The sequence below is a fragment of the Candoia aspera genome, chromosome 5, assembly GCF_035149785.1.
Source record: "Candoia aspera isolate rCanAsp1 chromosome 5, rCanAsp1.hap2, whole genome shotgun sequence".
Taxonomy (NCBI): domain Eukaryota; kingdom Metazoa; phylum Chordata; class Lepidosauria; order Squamata; family Boidae; genus Candoia; species Candoia aspera.
The window spans coordinates 74,586,552-74,602,629 of record NC_086157.1 but is presented as its reverse complement, the minus strand read 5'-3'; positions in this window follow the sequence as shown (position 1 = coordinate 74,602,629).

The following is a 16,078-nucleotide window of genomic DNA, read 5'->3' as shown; positions in this document are numbered from 1 at the left end:
CAGGAAGGAAGTTTTATACGTAATTTCATGATGATAAGCAGCTGGAAAAGTGATAGAAAATAGAACTTTTTTCTTCTTTTTATCCCTGCTTCTCTTTACTGTTGGATCTCATGGTTTGGTTTACAAAGAGTTTCTGGTGGAAATATCCTATCCTTTTATGTGGGGAGAGCAATGGTGGATGGAGGCTAAGGGAGAAGCTTCCATAACTATCGGCATCTTCTTCCTATTATAGTGGAATGAAGGTAACGTACCTCATATCCACTACATGAAAATATTCAGAGAACAATAATCACTATTGCTGTTTTTAGGGTTTCTTTTTAAATAACATGAAGAAGAATAAGAAGCCAGTAAACAATAAGAAGAAAAAGGTTGTTTTCCCCAGAGAATACTCCTGACATCATGTTCCATGTCTTTTTAGCATCAGGCAAGGTCTGTCTGTCTGTCTGTCTTTCTTTCTTTCCTTGGTCTCATAAATCATTACACTATCTTAATTATTTTAGTTATACAACATATTTTGTTCATTTGTTATTTTAAGTTTTGCAGTGTAATTTTATTCTTTTGCTTTTATTTTGGAGGGAGTTTTTTTAAAAAAATCATGTTTAACCATGTATATTTTAATGCATGTACAGTACATTTATTTTGTATTTATATTTTACTGGATCTTTTTCCAGTACTATCTTAAGATATTATCTTCAAGGCTGTTCAGCACTTTGGATCCAAAGTCAAAAAGATGTGGGGATGCTATTGCTACACCCATCAGCATTTCCTTAACGCAGCTGTGTCTTTTCCTGGGAATGCATAATTCCTCTCCAAGCTATTGATGGAGGATAATGCTTGTTCACTGTAATTGCCTATACACACTGTGATTGTCTGAAAGGCAGTTGACTAATGGTTACTTTGGACCAGGCTCTTTAATTTGGGTAAGGTGGCAGTGAACATAATACAGACTTTAAAATTATCTGTCTAGGAAGGCATATTGTAGATTAAAAAGCACCCAAACCTCATCCTTTAGATGAGAGAGAAATTAATTCAGTTCACATTTTAAATAAGTGCACTTCCTGAACATTAAGAAAATTACAAGAGTTATACAGGTAGTCCTCATTTAGCAATCACAATTGGGACCGACAACTTCATTGTTAAGCAAAGTGGTTGCTAAGTGGGAAAGCACATGACTGTGCTTTCCTTTTCCCTGCTCTTTGAAATGTTCACCCTGGAGGTGCTGGGATAGCTACTTTGAAACTGACAAGACTAACCAGTTTCACACCTTTGGTGATTGAAAACCAACTGAAGGGTTTGATGGGAGCTGTTTCTGTTCTATTTCTTATAGACTGGGCTCCTCCAAATTTTTTTCTAAGCTCTGAACAGGGCTCCACAGAGTCATATAACATATATGTGAATCAGAGAGTATAATGATGATATTTCTGTTCATATACTGTGATTATTTACCAAAAAATCCTTTAGTCATTTTATATTTATTTTTCAAATTTCGTCACCGCCCATCTCAAAGAGTGACATTTTCCTCCTTATGTAGTGGCATTGATTTTACACTGTGCATAGGTCTGTGTTTCTGCATTATATCCTTTGGCTAGTAATGCAGTGAAAATGTGAGAGGTTTTTCTAATACCTTATGTTGTGAATTTTATCCTTCATTTTGTTCCAATCAATTCATAGTATTCTTTAATATTACGTATTATCATTACATATAGAAAATATTGGAAATGACTTATAATGTATTAAGAAAATAATTATTTTAATCCCTGCATCTTAGTGCATCATTTCCACTTTCTAAAAGTAAGAATACACAGACATACTGTATATGGGAATACTCCTTAAGTGTGCTGCAAATTTATCCCTTCAAGGCTGTGTACATTCAACAAAGGAAGGACAGAAGGAAAGAAAATTCTTGCCAAGGCTGCAATATGTTTGAATCCCCTGGAACTGAAATGATTTAGTAAAGGCATGCGAGATGAACACAATTCACTTCAAAGTGAATTTTCCTGTGTGAAAACAACACCGGTAACCTTGCTAAGGTGTGGAGGTGATCCTAGATATCTTATAAATACCCCTTGAATTTGTACAAAGTCCCTGAACTTACCTGTTTCCATTTTGATATAGGTGATTTACCATGCAAGGACTACTATCAACAGAATGTTCATCACATTCTGTCCCTCTAAAGCCCACTTTTAAAGGTTCATAGCTCAAAACCTTGCACTAATTTCCTTGAAATACTTACCTGATCTTCTTACAATGTGCAGGTAGCCTACTAAATAATCAGACTTATAGCCAATTGTATTTTTCCTAACTATGGTGAATGTGCTCAATTGTTCTAGTATCTAGATCTGGATACTTAATTATTTAGAATACCTCCAGAGAGACCAGATCTGAAGAACTCATTTATCATAGAATATGATAAATATGATTGGAATAGACTTTGAAAGTATTTTATTCCAATCCCCTGCTCAGGACAGGAACCTTCATACCATTCTAGACAAATCAAATGCTTGAAAACCTCCAGTGATGAAGCATCCATAATTCTGGGGACAGACTGGTCCAATGCTTAGTAGCGTTTATAGTCAAGAAATTCCCCCTTATTTTGAGTTTCCATCTGTAGAGCTTCCACCAGTTGGTTCTAATAATATTAAAAGGCACTGTGGAAAATAAATCTACTTCTGACAGTCCTTCAGGTATGGGTATATTGATACCATGTCTCCTTTCAAACTCCTCTTTTTTTTAAGGCTAAACATACTCAGTTCCTTTAACTGTTCTTCATACTATTTAACCTCCAAATCCATATTATCTTTGTCACCTTGGTCTATACTTTTTCCATTTTCTCAGTATCTTTTCTGTATTGTGGCAACCAGAATTGAATATTCCAGGTGTAGAATATCCAGAATATTCCAGATGTGGTCTGACCAATGCAACATACAGCAGAATTATCACTTCTGATGATGTAAACATTAAACCACTGTGGATGCAAGCCCACAATTGCATTCACTCTTTAGGCAGCTGCAGCACACTGCTGGCTCACGGTTAAGACCATTCTGATAAGTAATACTGCCAAGCCAGTTACCATCTCTCTGTAACTGTGCATCTGCTTTTCCTACTAACTCTAGAACCTTACATTTCTCACAACTGAACTTCATATTGTTGGACAGGGCCTAAGTCTGTCAACATCCTTTTGCACCTTGAGCCTTTCTTGTGAGATGTTAACAATCCATGTCAGCTTTGTGTCATCTACAGATCTGGTGGGCATCTCTTCTATTTCCTTGTCTAAGTGATTTATGAAAATGTAGAAGAGCACTGAGCCAAGAATGGAACTTGGAGATATCCAAGTGCATATTTCCCTCCATGTAGACATAGATACATTAAGGACCATAGGTTGGGTATAGTGGTTCAGATAATTGTGAATCTATCATATAGATGATATGTTGTTTGTTTTCACTTTATGAGCCACCAAGAATCAGTTGGAGTTGACCAGTGTCTAAGTCAAACAAATAAATAATGGGACCATCCCTCCTTCCTTGTTTGTCTTGAAAGTGACTACAGCTGATTTCATCAAATTCCTTACTGAAATCTAAGTATACTATACCTATAGAATTCCCTTGGCCTACTAATCTAGAATGACTTGTTTTTAACAAAATCATTCTAGTAATTACTGCCTTCGAGTAATTACTGTGTTCCTTTCTAAGTGCTTGTAAATCCACTGCCTGATGATTTGTCTTCTAGGATTTTCCCAAGTACTAATGCCAAACTGATCATCTCCTTAAACTGGACTGGATGATCTTTGCCTGACACCATGCATAACCGCTGAAAAGCAGTTTATCACTGGCCATTATACACAATACATATGGAGGCAGACAGTTTATTTGCATAGACTTAAAAATGCCTGACTCCCAACAATTCTAGGTGCTTTATACTGTAAAAAGACTATAACATGAAATAGATGTGGATCCAGAAAAACAGCTATACAAAACCAACTCAACCACTTGTTTGTATACCACTCCATATTTATTTAGGGTGGTATATAAACAAATGAATGCTTGGAACAAAGCTTTTTGAGCACACAAATAAAATAATTTAGTGTTCCATGCAGTCTTTCTTCTCTTCTCCCAAATGCCATTCCTATTCTAGTATGCTGTTCATATTTCATTTTTTTATATTTCTTTGAGTTGTCTTGCCATTTTCACCTTCATTTTATCTCTGCTCTTTCCGCCTTCTTCAATCTTTATTTAGTTAAATAACAATTAGCATGCTTGTTCCAACTTTGCTATTACATAGAAGAATAATCTACTTATTCTTAATTTTTTTAGCTTGTTTCCAATAACATTACATACATTTCAAATTGTTTCATTACACATACATGCAAATAGACAGCATATCTATCCATCCACACACCCAGTGCACATGCATTTCTAATGATTCTAGAATATTCATGTTCCTTTTTAAATATGGTTTGTTGTAGAGATTTATAGAATTAATATGTCCATTTTTGCACAAGCCTTCTTCATCCAGCAGATTTTTCTTAATCTCTTCTAGGTAATTGCTGTTGCTGTGTTTGTTTATTGATTATTTTCATAGCATACCAGCTAGATGCACGCATATACAAATAATTTATAATGAAAAGACTTTCTTCTTAAACTTCGGAATAGAAACCCATGAACATATACATTTTCCAAACACAGTTAAAAATAATTTATACATTTCTTTCATACTGACTTTCCACTGAGTAGGAAGTAAAAATACATAATTCTGGAGTTGTAAAATATATAGCTGTTTACTCATGTGTGGAGAACAAATTACTTTTTCGCAGCCTGAGAATATTAGACTTTTGAATTGAGGGATATTTTTTGTTATCCTATAGAATAATGTCAAGTCTTCTCTTACTGGATAATTTTTTTAAGACAACAATAAGAAATTACTTTGCAGCAGTGATGCATTGTTAAATTCAAGGCATTCACATATTCTGCATTTTTTTTTAAACCAGTTTCCTGGATCACTTCTGTGAAAGATAATTTTCTTCTCTGACACCCTCTAGATAGTGTCTGTAGATTGTCCTGGGGGGAAAAAAGAATAAACTCCTATTAGTGGCTGAAGATGACTATTCTTTTGCAATCAATATTCTGAATGAAATGATTTCTTCCCCCAAATTTCTTCATCTAGTTTAAACTCTCAACTCACAGTGGTATGCCTGAAAAATCTGCTTTGGGATAGTTGCTGGAGTTTTTTTGTCTGTTTCATTTTGGTTCTATTTTGTTATGCCAGGTATCACCAGATCAAATCCAGCATCTACTTTTATACCAAGGTGAATCCCTGGAATAAATGAAATATGAATAAATGAAAAATATCCTTGAAGAGTAACAGAGTGGATTTCTGTCACCATCAAATAGCTCCAGAAAATACTCACATGCCAGGGATTTTAAAAGCTTTGAGCCCCAGTTTTTCCTTTTCTATAAATTAGTAGCTACCTATGAATGGGAATCTGTTTTGATCTTCTGAAGCATCATTCTTGCTAATCAGGAAAATAAAAGCTTAAATTCAGCAATTTACACTAAGGACATTTCCATTCTGACTATTTAAGCTGATCCTGTCTAGTGCTCATGGCAGCTTAAATCTAAATATGCTTTTTAAAAAAGTTCATGGTTTCATTTCTCTTTTTCCTCAAGCAGCTTAAAAAAAGATAAAAAGATGCAACATTGCACTTAAGAAAGAAAATAGCAATTGAAAGAAAGATATCTCTGCTGAGTTTTGAACTGGCAATCTCTTACATATAAGGCAAGTTTTTTAACCACTGTGCTATTTAAGACTAACAACAGTGATGTGATCTTCAAAACTTGTAGATCAGGCCAACCATTACCTTGGTTGAGAGGTCATTCTTCTATGAAGTAGCCAATGAACTGCTAGAGTTAGTTGATAAGAAAATAAAATGCTCTGCAACAAAAGTACTCTTGGCAATATTACAGTACTTTTAAATGACAGGAAAATGCACGTGGTGTAGGGAGCCATGAATATGACCTTGGAGAAACTATTCAGAGATGATTACAACAACATATTAAAAATATGCATTGAGCCTAGAAAACAGTGAAAGGAAGAGTCTCAGACTGATGACTCCTTGGGGTATAAGAATAAGCAAAGGGAAAAAGCAGTTAGACCTCCAAGTTTCCTCATCTAGTCAATCCTGAAGGGCTGATCTGTAGAGGTTAGATCTTCATTGGGAAAGGGTAAAAGCTAACATTGTACTTTTGCCCTTGAAAAATTATTGTGGTGATGGTGCAATTAGGCAATCTGAATAAGCCCTAACAGGGTTCATTGTGACAGCCACAGGTAAATGCAGTTAAAGCTAATAAAATGTTTTTGAATAGCCTGTACTTGATGTGTATGCTGCAGTGATGTGTATACCTAGTTAGGTAATGAAATATCTGCAAGCAAATAACCAAGCTCAGAGAGTACCAGGAACTCCACAGTTCAGAGGTGGGGAATTTCTGGCCTTCCAAATGTTGATAATTGTATCTTACATATGATGCTAATTGGCATCCCTCACCATTAGCTCTGCTGGCTATGATTGCTAAGGATGTAATTGACCAATGTCTGGAGGCCACAGATTCCCCATTCAGGTGTACAGATATAAATGATCTAAATCCAAGTGGTCCTTTTATAGCTAACATATACATCAAGTCTCAGTGTGAATATATAGGATAAATAATAGTAATTGTTCTGGACACTATAGCAAAGGTTATCTGCATTAACAACTAGTGTTGTAATTCAGAAAAAAGAAAAGGACATCTGGATGTACTGAAAAGGAAGAAAGACTTCATTTAGACTACCAAAACTGGACTACAAAAATCCAGGCAAGCACTAGATAGCAAATATATGACATGCTGCCCTCTAATCTAAATTTCTGCAGCCATGTAGGGTAGCTGTAGTCTAAGTCCCAGGAACATTCAGCCTTAAATTGGCTTTGGATCAGGCTACCTGTGTGTAAGAGGTTCAGAGTATTTTGATTAGTATCTACAGTGTGCACCTCTGGAGAAAAAGTTGATAGAAAGTAAGATTCTTTTAATGAGTGAAATAAAAAAAAAAACCCTAAACATTCAGAACCAATTTAGTGACCATTTTTAGAAGAACTTAAACATTTTTTGAACAGGAAAGTAAGGCACTGTTCTTTGGCAAGAACAAATTTCAATAATAAAAGAATGGCTGTTAAATTCATAACTGCATTCCTAATTTGCTACAATATATATATGAATGGGTTAGACAAAGGAGTAGAAGTCAGATTTTAGCACAGAATATCAAGCAGAAAGTAGATAAAGTGGCTCAGGCTATTTCAAAGGATGACAGAGAGCTATAGTGGATTATAGAAGACATCTGGAGATTCTGGAAGGAAGGAGCAAAATTTGTGGTGTTCCTTGAAGACAAATAATGTGGAAAGGGAAGGGTAAAAGTAAAAAAGGAATCTCTGGTAGAATAGAAAAATCTGAACCTTTGAGAAGGATAAAGAGGCATCAGTCTGAAACTTCAAACAGTATATCAAAATAAATAAATAAGTAAACTCAATGCAGGATCTTTTAGAGCAGAGATGGTCACATGTGGTACCCATTAGAGACTCTCCTGGATGGATAATGAAAACACATGAAGAATAAAGCTAAGAGCCGGAAAAGGCTCTTTGATGATATACTATATAACTCAGAAATGGGGAAAAAAAATCATTGTCTCTGGTGATAGATGTGTTCCATAAAAACTCTAAGCTACTTTAGGATTTCAGAAAATAATTAGAATTTGGATAAAATTGTTCACTATAGAACATAAACAGGTACAATTGCCAGCTAAAGAAGCATCAAGGGATCTGTTAAAACTTTCCCCTTATTTCATGGAAAATTTCATTTTGCCATAAAATAGTATCAGTTGCTCATCTTTATATTAACTAATATAAGAGATAAAAGATGCTAACATAAAGGAATCCAGGATTCATATTTCTTATTTTAGTGTACATTTTTACAAAATCCAGCGTGAGTGCCAGGAATGGGATATGATATTCATAGTTCTTATTTTAAAGGAATGTGATCTGACTTCATTGCATGATGAAAAGGAACAGCTTTGATTTCACTCTTCATTGTTCCTGCTTTGTAGGTAAATGGGAACATGGTGATTTTTGACCTCCATTTAATAAAATATATATTGGTACACATTTTACTGGCTGTAGGCTTTTTTCATAGCTTGCTATGAAAATATTTACTAGTTTTCTCTCATTTATCTATCTTCCAAAGCAAAATACTTGCCAGGTTAATATTAGGTATGAAAAAATGCTTCACTTAATTTTGTTGTTCTTCATTTTTTCCAGTTTTAAATGCTAATAATCCCACAAAACACAAAATCCTTGTCAACAGTATGCATATTTCACAAGCAATTTCCCATAATATGCATTTTCGTGAGGACATTTTCCTTAATGTGCACATTGAAAGGGTGTACACTACATGACAAAATATGTTGTTTATAACTGTCCAAGAAAAACTGTCGTAGTTCACATATTGGTCTGAATGTGCAAAATTAGCTGAGTTCACATTAAAATATTAAGAGTGAATTATTTTACATTTCAACTTGTTATTGTGCCTATGAAATGTCAGTAATAATATAGTTTCATATGAAAATAAAAGTGATCAATAATAGATGTGCAATTCAATAAAAATATGAAGTACAAATAAGTCACCAAACAGTTTAGAAAAGTCTTCTAAACTCTTAAAATGAATTCATAGACTTCATGAATTCAGACCAGGGAGTCTTCAGTAACCTACAAAAGAAACCTTGGAAAAAATAATTAAAGTTTAGGAGTATCACATGAGTAGATTAATATCATAAAATGGACATACCTTGTGCTCAGTTTCTATGGACGTTTGGAGATCAAAACCAAGGTACTAATCAGATTTTCTTAACACATTTTACCCCACATCTCTGTGAGGCTTCCTTAGGGCTGTGGTGCATAAGATCGATTTGCCTTGCACTATTTGCACTCTTATAAGATTTGACTCAGGGGGGTTGATTGGTGATTGGCAGTTCCCTAAGAGATCTCCATCAATATGTTATGGGGTATCTGCTGTCTCCATTTTGATTGGTCCTCCTTGTCTGCTTGTTGCGAGAATTTTGGATCAGGCACCTGAATGAAAGGTAGATTGCATCCATCTCAATTGACCTGTTAATGGCCTATGTACTGGAATGCCAAGGTTCTAGGAATTCTTGGGCTTTCCTGTGGTTTGCTTGGTCTAAGAGTCCAGTATTCTCTCAGTTAATTAAATACATGACTTATTTTAAAGGCATGGGTGGTTGTTAAATGTTTGCAGTGTGGGTTCCTTATTGCAGTCTTGTATTCCTTAATTCTCTCATGCAGTTGATACCTTGTTTGTCCTACATAGTGTTGGTTGCAATCCAGGCAGTAAATTGGTATATGATTGTTAGTGCTACCTGGTGGGTAAGGGGCCACAGTGGCTCAGTGGTTAAGACACTGAGTTAGAGGACCATTAAGATCTGCAGCTCGGCAGTTCAAAACCTGCGAGCATGAGCCATGTGATGGAGTGAGCTCCTGTCAACTTGTCCTAGCTCCTGCTAACCTAGCAGTTTGAAAGCATGCAAATGCAAGTAGATAAATAGGTACCACTTCAGTGGGAAATAACAGGGACATGAAAAGAGTCCCCTTGGGCGTCCTCCCGGCAATGGTGACCTCACCGGCAAATTCTTTCAATACAGAAGTGCCTTGGTAGGAGCTTCTGACATGAAAAAAAAAATCTGGTGGGGTGGGCAGTCTTTTGGTTTGCACATAATTCTTTGCAGTGTTTTTGTGGGTTTGTGCACAGTAGTGATGCCTAGTGGTTGGAGTAGTCTAGTAGTGTGTTCTGATGCATTTTTTTTTTAATATATGGGAGTGTAGTGTTACAGTACTCTTGAGAAGTCAATATGTTCTTTCCTAGCAATTTTTTAAAATGAAATTAATTGTTCTTGAATTTTGGAGGTAGTTAAGTTCTGCTTTTCTGAGTGTTGGTGAGCTGCAGTGTGTTTTTGCTCTCATGCTGAGAATTCTTATGCAGCTAATTCTGTGAGCTGTGGGGAACACCTATGGAAATTTAAAATCAGTCAGTATGTCTTGTATTTCTGTAAACTTGGGTTTGCAGCATGCCATTGTTCTGTCTGATGATGAAGACATTGTGGAATGGGAATTTGTTTTCTTTCTCAGTCCTCATGAAGAACTTGATCACTGGGAATGTGGGATTAAGTGTTTGAAGTGTGCTTTCACTTTGATTTTCTTTTAGGATGGCAAATATCTTGTCAAGATATCTGATCCATGTTTTGGAGTTAATTCTGGGAAGAGCAATGCTTTCTAGGTGTTGCATGTGTGCTTCTGCTATGTACTCTGAGATGGAGGATCCTGCAGGTATGTCCATGACCTGTTAGTATACTTGATTGAATAGTTCCATGAGATTGGGAACTGAGACTTTAATGTTCTGTTTTTGTGTTTTGTTCTTGTCTAGCAGTCTGTGGATTGTTTCTTTCAGTCAGTCATGTTCTATAGATGTGAATAACATAGTAACACTGAAATATAACATGATTTCATCTTTCTCTATGCTAATGTTTTATCTAATTCAATAATTGGGTGGATGATGTGACAGTTGTATTGTGTATTGAAATATCCTATGGAGTTCTTTGGTAAACCCATATATTGGGGTGTGACCATTGGGTGCAAAAAGTTCAAAGTAATAGATTGGATAAGAAGTAAAATGTACAAATGAAGATAATGAGGGAACATAAAGGATCTTCAAACAATGTTTGTATTGAAGCATGTGTGGAAGGGGAAAAACATGGGATTTTTCAGGGGTGGTGGTGGTCTACTGAAAACAATAATCCAGTAACTAACGATGCATGGGGAAATCAAATACTACAACAACTCTAGATATTATATTTAAAATGATTAGCTTTACTGAGTGCATTTAATGATGTAGTTTTAAATATTAAAACCATTTTTTGAGTGGGGCCTCCTTGTGACTTCATTGCACCCCATGTAAAAAATATCTTAGGCAAAACTTGGGCTGACTATATCCATAGGAACTTTATCCTATGTGTCTTTGCTGGTCTTTCATATTCAGAGAAACAGTACAGTTCTATGCCATTTTACTTTAAGTAAATCTCACCCCCTTCACATAAATTTAAGACCGCTAAACCTAAAGAAGATTTTATCTTAGAGAGATTTCTGCTCTACCACATTACTTTCTTGTGGGTTTTCTTTTCTTTTTCTTTTTGTATTGATTATTCTTCTGGCAGGTTTTCTTGCTGGCTTCATATTATTAGTTGTTTTATTGCTTTTTTAATTATGTAGTTTGGCTTTTTAAAAATTTATGACTTTATTGATGTTTTTAATCTTAGGTTTTAAAAAAGTGTCCTGGGTAGTTTTGGCCCTAAAAGATGGATATAAATCTTTTAACCAACCAAACCAATTATTCTGTTCCACCACTAATGTTGGCTGAGTTTTCACAATCCATTTCCAATGTACATACTGTGTCCTAAAAGTTTCAAAATATACTTGCTGCTTTTTTTCAATCTTGGAAAGTAATTTCTACTTTTATTTTTGTTTTGTTTTGTTTTTTATTATTCTGTCTCTTCATAATCTTTCCATAATCAGGTGCAAGACTTTTTACAATAATTTATTAACTTTTGCCTTCTTTGTTATTTTTACTGCTATAATTGTTGATTTGGTTGTTCAAGTTAAGTCAATTATTGTAATTATGTTTAGATATCATTAATTTATATTATTTATTATATATTGATATACTGTTTTAATTATCAGTTTGAGTTCTTGACAGTTTCAGTGATACAAAAATAGAAATAGAATAGACTCCAAGGCTCATCTTCTAAGCAATATTATTCTTTTCATATTTTAAATAATAGAAATTAAGTATGTATATTCTATAGAAAGCACTTAACATTGCAAGATTCCAGCTTATAGTTTGCTTTTATAATATCATTACCTTTATGGCCAGTGATAGACAAACACAGAATATTGGATTATCATACCTAATATATACTAAATATTACTGATGCAGTGTTTGGCATCAGTATTTTCCAAGTTACTCCCTTTCACAGGGTGTCTATATGTTTAATTATTCCCCAGATATTTGAACTTGGGGGAAAAAATAAAGTTCAATCTCATTTTTGTAATTTGAAAGGAACCTTTTGTTGAACCATAACTAATTGTACTGTATTTGGTACTCAGCAGATGGCTATGTATAGTCCCACTAGCATATGGCATTCTATTTGTATAGAGTATTTTTGATGTTGCTTTTAAAAAGGAAACAAAAGAAAAATGACTTCTTGTATAGCTGATCTTTAAGCATAATATTCAACCCTGATGCTTTTGAAATTGATGATATCTTGAACACCTGACTACTGTGGGCATTTACTTATTTAAAATTTAATAACTTCATGCTTTCAGCAGTAGCTTCTTCAAGGGAATTACCAAGTAAATATATATTATTTGTTTGATTAATACTCCACCTTGTCTACTCCACCAGCTCAAACCGGCATACACTGACTGTCCCTGAATTTTGTCCCTATAAATAAGGTAAGTAAGTAAACCAAGTAAGGCTGGATTGAAAGAAAATGAATGCCCCCGCAAAATACCAGATGAACTTCAGTTTCAGATGGCAATTGGCTCCAAGCCAATAAACTACTGAAACAAACAACATGGAAAGAAATTAGAGGGATAAAGGAGATAGAATGTTCAAACACAATTTGCTGAGGGAGAAATAGGTATTCAGCCTTCATATGCAGGTTCCATGAACAGTTGGTAAGGATGGTGGACTAGGAGTTTCCAGCAGCTCCATTAGTGTTCTTTGCAAGATTACTGTATATTATTGCCTTCAAAATTATACGATTGCCTTAAACTGAAGAGGATAAGTCATTTCTTTTATAATAGCCTACTGCTGTATTTGAGTCGTTATTATTTATTCATGAATGGATGAAGTGTTGTTTTTTTTAAGATGAAGAATGAATTTTGTGCTTTTTATCTTTATTCTATGTTCTATGAAACTCCTAGGCTACATTCATGTATCATGTTAAATTGTACTATAGTCTGCTTTTGGCTTATTGTACACCCACAAAGTGTGAATCACAAAGATATTCAAGAATTATTCTTGCACTAATTGTATTTATGCATACATTCAGAATTATGCCCAGCAATGGATTTGTCTGTATGAGATGTAATTTCAGGACAAAAGTGGAGAATGACTGGTGAAATTATATTACAAATTATCTCCTGGAAAAATGCTCAGTTTCTATGTAATTTCATTTAATTATACCATAGGATGTACTCAATTGTTTGACTTTTAAGTGTGCAATGACAATTGGCTGTCATGGTCATGATTTATGAAATAGCTAATCTATATGGAATTGGAGTCTTTTCCAAAAAGCGGATCATTTTTTGTTTTATTCATTTGATTCCTAGCAATTCAGCATTCAATATGCATTGTCAAAATTGAACAGAGTGGTGATGAGAATGGGATGAAGCATTATGAGATGCCACTGCAGATCATCCATCAGTCTGTCTTCTGTGATTATTAATCACCTTTGTTGGAATCCCTCTCATCCTCTATATCCTCTATAACAAAATTTAAAATGTACATGTTACACATACAAGAACAAAATATTACTGAAAATATTTTAAATGTATTTATTCTGCCTGTTAAATTGAGGAAAGAGTAATTTGCAAACACAAAGATAATTTATAAGTAAATAAAGATGTAAAATTGGTACACTTGGTTGTCCCACTGAATGTGATGTACGTAAGTACTGTATGATAGCAAAATAATTAAAACTTCTGTATAAACATGCTAAATTAATCCAGAGAGAAAAGGTGAGGAACAGTAGGAACAGAGCCATAAAATGGTAGGAAATATGTGAGGAAAAAAAATGAGGGCAGTTAAAACTTTTTGAAAAATGGTGAGAAAGATTGCAAATTAAATCACTAAAAGTAATATAACCAACATGAGGAAGGACCATACAGTAAAGCACATAATTTCCATTTAGAAAGTCTGGAAGATTTTGTTAAAATAATCAGATAGCAGATACTGCAAATATGGTATTATGCAAAACCATGCATGAGGCTAGGCACAAAAAATTGGATGTACAGCAAAATGTTGAAATTTATTTCTAAGCATTAATAAAAGTTCTTTTAACTGTTTTTTTTTTTTCTCAACCTGGCACATAAAAACAGACTTGTTGGATCAGGTCAAGACCCATTTTAGTTCAGCTTCGTATCTTGTATAGAAGCCTATCAGCTATTTCTAGGGTGTTGTGGGCAGGACAAAAGAGACATACTGTATACTTCTCCCACTCTTGTATGCTTGCAAGGTAACATTGAATTTTCAAGATCAGTCACCATTGATAGGTTATATGTATGTATCCAGTCTCTTTTTAAAGCCATCAAAGTGAATCATCAACACCACATCATGTAGTAACGAATACCAAAAATTAAGTGTGTGCTATACGAAGAAATGGTTCCTATGTCTGCTTTACTTCTCCTAGCATTCTGTCCACTTTCTCTATGCTATGCATTTCATATCTCTCCCAAATAATATCTGACATCAGATGTTTTTTCCAAGCTAAAGAGTGCCAAACATTCTAATCTTTTCTTGAAGGAAAGTATTGAGTTCCCTGATCATTTGGATTGTCCTCTTTTGCAATTTTTCTAGGCTTGTACCAGTTTTTGCTGTTGATTTAATTACCACTTCTTCCAATATTCCTAAAACATTTGGATCTCCCATGGTTCCCCTTTAAATCCTTGATTAGCCCCCCTATCAGGTAACCATATATATAACATAATTTCTGTGAGCAAACTATTACAGTAGGTAAAGTAAAACAGAGGCCTGAATGGAAAGGGAAATATTAGAAAGCCACTCATAGGAGACAGTGGAAGAGAGACAGTGTGTGTCCTGACTAAGCAAGAACCACGCCGAGATGAGGAAGAAGTCTCTAGTGCTTTATCATTGCTATAGTAGACAGAAAATCCTACCAAACTGAAGAAGCGTGGGAAAACCCAGACAGATAAACCCCCAAAAGTCAAGGCGGGTCTGTTCTGTGTCTCTTTGAATGGCAGCTCAAAGTCTCTAAACTACGCATGCGTTTTTGCCCCTGGATAGTGGCCCCCTCCTGCTCACCATCAGTACTCATGACACAGTGGGCTTTCACACCCTGCTCTCTTGTACATAGGTGAGATCTAATGTAAAATGTGAGTCTATTCAGTTTTTCTAACTTTCCATATCATTCTTTAAAGGAAAAGTTAGTTTCTCTCTCCTAGGCCTTCAAGAGCTTCACTGACAGTGAAAGTCTAATTACCATGTTTAATTGTACTATTTTAGCATGCTCTGCAATTCTTGTCATTGTACAGCTGGGAAAAGAAGTTATTTTATAGCAGCTTCTTAATTCCTGGCCTTGCAAGAATAATGCTGCAGTGTAGAATCCTTTGATTGTTCACTTGTGTTAAAATTAGCATTCCTCCTGTTTTCCTTTGTTAAGAACTCTCTTTGCATTTGCTTCATATTTTGGGATGGAAGAATATATTTGCTTTTTTAAAAAAAATGTTTACTCTTCTGCATTCACACAGCAAGAAATAAAATACACCTCCTCTTTTTTCTATCCTGTTGTCTTCCTGAATGCAGCACAAAAGATTTCAGTAAAACCAATTGAGCAATAATCTTATAAAAAGACTTAAAGAGATAAAAGGAGACTATTACATAGTGACAATCTACTGAATCCACCTGGAGGTTGATACATAAAGAAATTCCTATTAAGAAAAGAAAGAAATCTTGTTGGAAAGAAATTTCAACATTTTATTGTCATTCTGTTGGTAAAATGTTTCACTTCCCTGACAGATCAGGCAAGAGTGCAGGTGGAAAAATTAGTATCAAAGATGGGTTTTAAAACAATTTTGTTTAATCTTGACATACATAAACATGTTTTTACTGGTTTTTTAAAGTATAATGTATTGCAAATATCACTGCAAATGTAACAATCAATATGAGCAGAATCTATCAAAATTAAACATATT